Raw genomic sequence first — 9,151 nt, forward strand, 5'->3', positions numbered from 1 at the left:
GTGCACCCAGCCTTTTACAAGTAACCACTTTTATTAGTTTAAATAGACATGTATGTGTGTTTTGAGACAGGATCTCACTCTGTCACCCGGGCTGGAGTGCAGTGGTGTGATCTCAGCTCAGTGTAGCCTCTGCCTCCTGAGGAGCTGGGATTACAGCTTTGCGCCACCACACTGGCTAATTTTTGTATTTTTAGTAGAAACAGGGTTTCACCATGTTGGCCAGGCTACTTCTGTTTCTTTATGCAAAACATATACAAGTTGAGTATTCCTTATCCAAAATGCTTGGGACCAGAAATGTTTAGAATTTGGGAATTTTTTCAGATTTCGGGATATTTGTATATACATAATGGGGTATCTTGGGGATAGGACCCATTTCTAAACATGAAATTTGTTTCATACATACCTTATTCACATAGCCAGCAGGTAATTTTTTTTTTTTTTTTTTGAGATGGAGTCTTGCTCTGTCACCCAGGCTGGAGTGTAGTGGCGTGATCTCAGTTCACTGCAACAACTGCCTCCCAGGTTCAAGCAATTCTGCCTCAGTCTCCTGAGTAGCTGGGATTACAGGCGTGCACCACCATGCTTGGCTAATTTTTGTATTTTTAGTAGAGACGGAGTTTCACCATGTTGACCAGGCTGGTCTCAAACTCCTGAGCTCATGATCCACCCGCCTCAGCCTCCCAAAGTGCTAGGATTACAGGCATGAGCCACTGTGCGTGGCCTGCCAGCAGGTAATTTTATTTTTCCCTTGGGGACATTGAATAAACTGTTGTCCACCTGCCTTTTGACTGCAACCCATCATATGAGATTAGATGTGGAATTTGGGGCATCAAATCAGCACTCCAGAAGTTTTAATTTGGAGCAATTCAGACTTTGGAGTTTTGGATTAGGGGTGCTCAACCTGTATATTCTTATTTCTTTTCTCTATAAACAATAACAGTTTCATGAGTAGTCAGAGACCTGGGGCTTAAGCTGGCACTGGAAGGGTGAGTTTAATTCACATACAGAGAGGAGTTAGATTCACAAGAAGAGGCAAGGATGTGCCACGAGGTGAGATTTGTTTGGAAATGATATCTAGGGAGATGAGACTGTTGTGTGTTCCATTATTTCCTGTCTGCTGTGAAGAAAACTTGACTGCCATAACTCATGGGGATGAAAACAGGCTCATGAGGAAAGAACTAAGCTAGCCAAGGGGACACAGGTATCACAAAATACGATCAGAGAAGAGGTAAAGAAGTAATTGTCATCGTGAAAACAAATATGATTCATCCTGAAGGCAGCTAGCAAACAGGAAACACAGCAAGAGACATGGCAATAGTTGCAATTATCTGTCACTGCAGGTGTTTCTGCCACCTCGAAATTGTTAGGCCAGCACAGTTCTGCCTCCTGAGTTCATTTGAAAAGGAGTTGTACAAAATCAGCATGTGAAGTTTTAGGTTTCTAGAGAAGATTCTGGAAACGAGTGTCTTCCAGGTATTTTCGTTCACTGAACGAGTAAGTGGAAGGACTATAGTAGCTGCAGAGGCGGTATCTACAGGGTTTCTACGTGCACGCGGAAATAGACGCTAAGGTTTCAAAACTTTACTATTATGAAAGAGATTGAGGATTTCAAGTGGCACCTAAAACCCTGCCATTTAGAGAAAGCGTGCCTAAAAGGATCAATTTAAACCTAAAGGAAGTTGGGAGGTGGGAGGAACTGAGACCATAGAGCTATCTTAGAAGATTCAAATGGAGGGGCCCAGCCAGCCTAGCTGCATTATCCTAGAAGCAGAATGTCAAGTTAGTGATTATTTCATTAGGAAAATATTTGCTACACCTATAATCTGGAAGTGATAAACAACATACCAGAGCAGAACATTAGTCTCCAGGATTAAATACCAAACAGAATAACAAAGAGTTGACCCAGCCACAGGACATTAAGAGAGGCCTGACCAGTTGCCACATCAAAGACCCTTTAAGTAAGCCATGGGCAGAAAAAGGAACAAATTGACACTGGTTTGCAGAGGTTTTATATGACCGAGAGAACAAAAATGCAGATGGACTCAACTCAAGCTGGCTATTTTGTTCATCCAGTTTTACTGTGATTTGCCCATCACTCAGTTAATCAAAAGATGATCAACAAAATAAAGTGACACCTGCTATGGGCTATGTCAGTTTCAACACCTAATAGAAACTGGGTCCAGTTCAAGGAAGATGATGGTGAGGTATGTCCAGCTCACTAAATACATTTGCTGATTAGCTGGGTGATTGCTTTGTGAATCACTGATTTAACAAACACATAAGCTAGACAGTTCAGAATGTGATCCAAGTAGGTGAGGGAAAGCCTTGATTTGATAAAGTAAAAAGAATAAATGAAATGATTTCATGAGAATGTAGACAGAGTTTTAGTCCACCAGGGTAGAGAAACACAATGTGAAATCTGTCTTGACAAAATGAAGTGTGAGTTGTGCTTACGTTAAGAAAACTGCCAACCTCTGGGAAGGAAAGCAGAATGCAAATGTGGCACAGGTGCACACGCATACACACAGATGAAATCCCACAGTAAATTACTTTTGCGCAATCTGAAATCACAGGAGGTACAGTTAAAAATTGATTTGGTTCCTTCCTTCCTTCTTTCCTTCCTCTTTCTTTCTTCCCTCCTTCCCTTTCTTCCTTTCCTTCTTTCCTTCCCTTTCCTTCCTTTCCTTTCTTTTCCTTTCTTTCTCTTTCTTTCTCTCTCTCCTTCCTTCCTTCCTTCTCAGAGCCTTCCTCTGTCACCTAAGCTGGAGTGCAATAGTGTGATCACGGCTCACTTCAGCCTCAACCTCCCAGGCTCAAGTGATCCTCCCACCTCAGCCTCCCAAGTACCTGGGATTACAGGTACACACCACCACACCTGGCTAATTGAAAAAAAAAAAATTGGTAGAGATGGGGGTCTCACTTTGTTTCCCAGGCTGGTCTCAAATTCCTGGGTTCAAGCAATCCTCCCACCTCGGCCTCCCAAAGTGCTGGGATTACAGGTGTGAGCCATCACACCCGGCCAGGAATGCAATTTATTAAACAAAAGCACCCTCTCTCCTAATAAACATGTTTTTGCAGTTAATCACTGTGCTAGATAACTTGTATCTTCTGCTATTCTCAGGCTGCTAGGGAGCAGATGTTTTCTGTTTCTTTGTGTGTTTTTTTTAAACAGACTTTGTTTTTGAGAGCAGTTTTGGGTTCACAGCAAAATTTTTCAGAAAGTACAGAGTTCACATATACTCCCTCCTCCCTCCCCCACATGCCCAGCCTCTCCCACTAGCAACATTCCTCACCAGACTGGTACATTTGTTACAATCAATGAACCTACATGGACACATCATGATCACTCAAAGCCCATAGTTTACATTAGGGTTCACTCTTAGTGTGATATATTCTATGGGTTTGGACAAATGTTTAATGACATGTTCCCACCAGTATAGCATCACACAGAGTAGTTTCACTACCCTAAAAATCCTCTGTTGAGGTTTTCTTTCTTAAAATTTTTATTATGGAAAATTTTGAATATTTACACAGGTCAAGAGAATAATAGTATAAATAAACTCTGCCCATGTACCCGTCACCTGCCTTCGGAAATTACCAACCACGGCCAATCGTGATGAGATGGATATTGTTTTTTTGTTTTTGTTGTTGTTTTCTGAGATAGAGTCTCGATCTGTTGCCCAGACTGGAGTACAGTGGCTCGATCTCGGCTCATTGCAACCTCCACCTCCTGGGTTGAAGCGATTATCTTGCCTCAGCCTCCTGAGTAGCTGGGATTACAGGCATGTGTGATCACGCCCTGCTAATTTTTGTATTTTTAATACAGATAGGGTTTCACCATATGGGCTAGGCTGGTGTTGAACTCCTTACCTCGTGAGCTGCCCGACTCAGCCTCCCAAAATCCTGAGATTACAGGCGTGAGCCACCCACGGGGCCAAGATGGATTTTGTAAAGGATATGGGAACATAGCTATTGGCAGACTGGTATTACTTTTGTGGAAAAGGGGCTTCTCACCCATTTTTAAATGAGTGATTAAATTATTCCGGGATGAACAGGCATTAGTATTAGCAATAACTGTGTTAGCCACTTTGCAAATGGTATCTAGACCCTTGCTACTCCATGTGTGGTCCATGGCCCAGCAGCATGGGCTTACCTGGGAGCTTACTGGCCATGGAGAGCCTCAGGCTCCACCCACAACTGAATCAGGGTGTGCTGGTTAACAAGATTCCCCAGGTGCTCTGTGTATTGAAAGTTAAGTACTGACTGCCTGGCACAGGGTAGGCTCTGAATAGCCTCCTAACAATCTTGCAACAAGACCACAAGGCAGATATCATCATGTCAGATTTATAAATAAGATAACTACAGCGCAGAGATGTTATTTGGCTTTTCCAAGATCCCACGGCTAATAAACTTAGGTCGGTCTGGCTTCAGAGTCTATGATTTATAGCATGCTTCCTCCCAGTTAGAGAGTTGGCTTTTTTTTTTTTTTTTTGAGACGGAGTCTCGCTCTTGTTGCCCAGGCTGGAGTGCAATGGTGCAATCTTGGCTCACTACAACCTCCGCCTCCCGGGTTCAAGTGATTCTCCTGCCTCAGCCTCCCAAGTAGCTGGGATTACGGGCATGCGCCACCACGCCCAGACAACTTTTGTATTTTTAGTAGAGACGGGGTTTCTCCAAGTTGGTCAGTTTGGTCTCGAACCACCTCAGGTGATCTGCCTGCCTCGGCTTCCCAAAGTGCTGGTATTACAGTTGTGAGCCACTGTGCCCGGCCAAGAGTTGGCTTTTTTAAAGGGAGTTTACTTTTAGGGCAACTCAGTGAAAAAAAGAAACCGGGATGGTATGTGTATACTTAACACCAAAACACCCAGTCATCTCAGCAACAACAGCAGCAAACCAAACTGCTACCATGCAAGCTACTTGCTCCACTAGAAGGCTTTTCACGTTTCAGCCAGTTATTATGGTGTCATGTTGGACAGCTAAATATTTCAGAGCAATCAAAAAACCTGGAGCAATTATCAAAGTTATTCCCTCTTGTCAGTGACCGTTAACCCAAATATGAACCAAATTGCAAACCACATGCTCTTCCAGAACAAAGAGAAGATTTGCTATAGTCCCATGTAACTGGTAAAAGCATTTTTAAAAATCAGTCAGATCAATCTGACTTCATGTAGGCAGAAAGGGCAGGTAGTTGATTGCTATTTCTCGTTCTAACCCGCTGGGCGACCTTAGACTGTAGCTCTGCATGAGTGTTGAATTGCTTACACCAAGAAGAGAACCTTAAATGCTTGAGCACTGCTGGGCAATACAATAGGCCCTTTTGTTTCTGGGTAGCTTTTTGAAAGGAATATTACTGGAAAAGGTAGAAAAAGCATAATTCCTGGAGCACAACCCTTAGTTTAGCAGAAACTCATTAGATCTCAGGAACTTCTCCGTTCTAATCCTGGGAGGAGATTAGGCTATTTCCTTCTCTTTTGCTGCCCTAATGACTCTGGGGACTTGCATTAATGGATCAGCATGGCTACTTGGTTTTGCAATGAGCTGATTTGACGATTAATTAGCCTCTAGCAGGAATCTGATGAAGTTCTTAGCTCAAAGCTCCAGGGATCCAGTTCGGGGCAATTTGCTCTCGTAATAAAAAAGACCAGGTGAAGAGGCTCACAAACTGGCCTGATGATAGGTCACCATGGGGTTATGATTGACTTTCTACTTTATAACCAAATAGCCTGGACATAATGTGCTGTTGTGAAACAGTAATATACTATGGGAAAGTAGTAAACCTACTGGCTCAACAAAGCTAATTGTCTTTATACATGAGATCAAATTCTTAGGGTATGTCCCCTGCCATGTAAACAACCATTTGTGTCACTTTATCCCACATTCTAATGAATTTAATATTTCATGGCCAACCTTGCCCTCATACTAAAAAATATATAATGAGTAATATTAATAGAGTCAACATAAGCAAAAACAAAACCAAAAAACATATAAGGTAAAATAGATAAGACTTTAAGTTATTCTAAGAATGTTTTTCTAAACACTGAAGAACATTTTTTAAAACAAGGTACTATAAATACTGCATTTTGATAGTGTATTAATCACTGTATTTTTCCCTCCAAAGCTTCACAAAGACTTTTCTAAGCCATATTTTTATTTCAAGGATTACCATCATAAGACTGGAAGGGCAATTATCATTTATCCCTCTTCTACAGCTGAGAAAACTGAGACTGAAAGTTGAAGTTACTTGCCTTCCGAAGAAAGGCCTCCCAGTGAGTAAGATGCAGAGCCAAAACCAGCATGCAGATCACACGCCAGCCCTGCATCTTTTTCACTTCCCATGAGTGGAAGGAAAAGACAGCATGACGGTAGCCGAAAACAATGACCTCCTACAAAAAGCAAAGCAACTGAGAACATGTCAGGTTTACTAAATTCGTTGGAAATACTTTTTCACTTTGAAAATTACAAATTATACCCGATGTGTTATTTGGTGAGCGGGAAAGCTTGAGACATAATAAGCTGCACTCATCATGCATATTGAGGGCCTTTGGTTGTGGGCTGCGATGTAGACCCAGAGCAGTGGCCCTTGGAGTAGGGCACAGAGCCTGCTTCATTCTCTCCTTCCTTCCCTCACTGCTCATCTTCTCCTCACCTAAGGGGAAGTGAGGAGTATTCGAGAAAGCAGGGATCTCTACTCAAAAAATAATGAACTGGGGCCTTGTTTCCTGGACTGCAGTGTCTCTTGGATCAAAGGCAGTTGCCTGCCCTGATCACTACCTCTGGGGCTGGCTGTGGAGGGAGCCATTAGTTTGAAGTCACTTTTTTTTTTTTTGAGATGGAGTCTTGCTCTTGTCGCCCAGGCTGGAGTAAAATGGCAGGATCTTGGCTCACTGCAACTTCTGCCTCCCAGGTTCAAGCTATTGTCCTGCCTCAGCCTCCCAAGTAGCTGGGTTTACAGGTGCCCGCCACCAAGCCTGGCTAATTTTTGTATTTTTAGTAGAGATGGGGTTTCACCATGTTGGCCAGGTTCAAATCCCAAATTTCCTGACCTCGGGTGATCCACCCATCTCGGCCTCCCAAAGTGCTGGGATTACAGGCATGAGCCACCACACCTGGCCTGAAGTCACTTCTTCTAAAGAGCACTACATCCTAATGGCTCTGAGCCTAGCTTTGTATATGGGCTGCTATGCAGCTGAGAAGACCACGGTGTTCTTCCTGAAGTGAAGAGCAAGTGAAATTTGTGCAAAGTGGAAAGATGTCAAGAGGCCAGGGGAGACGGGGGTGGGGGATCCAAATTGATCCTACCCGTGGCATCACCATGGCTTCACTTCTGCTAGCTTCTTCAGGTCTTAACATGACTTTGAGTCATTAGTATGAACAAAAGTTCTCTCAAAGGAATTTGGAAGATGAGACTTTATTCCAGTGAACAAACTGGTTGAGGAGGGCAGGGGATAGAGAGGAAACACAGCCTTCTAATAAAGGGAGGGTCCAGGTTTTATAGCAAACATTCCTGTTCAGTTTCTCAACCAGGTTCCTTTTATGCAAAGGATTCAAATTTGATTAGTTCTGGTTGGTCAACACCGCTGAGATCTGATTAGTTGATACAGATGAGCCCTGTTTGCTACAGGTGAGCTCTGATTGGTTGCTTCAGGGGAGCTCTGAAAGTCCCAAAGTTAAAGAGAAGTGTGGATTTTCTGACCTCTAGTCAGCAGATGGCTACTTGATTCCATTAAAAATTTAGGCACTTAGCCAGGTGCGGTGGCTCACGCCTATAATCCCAGCACTTTTGGAGGCCAAGGCAGGTGGATAACAGGGTCAGGAGTTTGAGACCAGCCTGGTCAATATGGTGAAATCCCATCTCTACTAAAAAATACAAAAATTACCTGGGCATGGTGGTATGTGCCTGTAGTCCCAGCTACTCACGAGGCTGAGGCAGGAGAATTGCTTTAATCTAGGAGGCGGAGGTTGCAGTGAGCCAAGATGGTGCTGCACTCTAGGCTGGGTGACAGAGATTGTCTCAAAAAAAAAAAAAAAAATTAGGCACTTGGGACGCATCTTGAGGGATTGGCTCTTTCAGGTTTATATTTGTTGACAGTACTTTTTGATGTTATTGCAATGGGCAATAGAGTGTCGAGTATAGCTTTCCTGACCACAAAAGAGTCCTGGGGAGTTGGGGTCCAGTTCAAATTATCTCATGGATCAAGCCTTGTAGATATTGTGTAGATAACACATTCATAATCAGCCTGGGAATGAAACTCCACACATGAACCACCTTTATTTGAAGGGTGCCTACTGCTAGAGGCCAGGCTATGTAATCTGTAGTTAGGAAAGGATTTCTGGAATTTTCTGTGAGCCTTCCAGGCTTCCTGAACCTCATCCTTTTCACTGGGTGAAAGGAACAGAAAAGTAGATGCTTGTTTGGGACAGAACAGTGTGCGATGGGGAAATCAGCACGTGAGAAGGCATTTTATAATGGTTAATCTAAAGGTAAGAGTTTCACTAATTATGGAATGAGTTTATGGAATGAAACAATGTCCTTGCTCTAAATGTTTATATCAAATTCTTCAATATTTCTAAAATCCCAGAGGAGGTCCTGGTTTGCACGTGGTAGGGTCTGGATGGAAACTTGGCAGGGATATTGTGGAGGGAATTTGGGTATGGGACACAAGATTGGGCTGGAGAAGCCTCTTCTTCAAGCCTGAGATTCTGTGAAAACTAGCGGTGCCAATCTATTTTTTTTAATCTATTTTCTTAAAGAAATTGTACCTTTTAAAGTACAAAATCATAGAGACAGAGAACAAATCAATGGTTATTAGAGGTTAACAATGGTAGCGGGGCAGGGATTTGACTATAAAAGAGTACACAGGAGAGATCTTCATGGTGATGGAAGTGTTTTGGATCTTGATTGCAATGGTGGTGCCACGAATACAGACGTGTAATAAAATGGCATACAGAAGGAACAGTTAGTGCAAAACAAAAATCAACCAAACAAAAATCGCATAGAACCCCCCGACACACATTGTACCTATGTTGAATTTTCTGGCCCTTATATCGTACTATAATTATGTGAGATGTAATCATTGGGGGAGACTGGGTGAAGGGCAACTTCCTGCGAATCTATAATTATTTCAAAATAAAAAGTTAAATCTTCAAGGGC

Source organism: Aotus nancymaae, unplaced genomic scaffold, assembly GCF_030222135.1.
Source record: "Aotus nancymaae isolate 86718 unplaced genomic scaffold, 86718_ANA_hifiasm-v0.15.2.pri h1tg000004l, whole genome shotgun sequence".
Lineage (NCBI taxonomy): Eukaryota > Metazoa > Chordata > Mammalia > Primates > Aotidae > Aotus > Aotus nancymaae.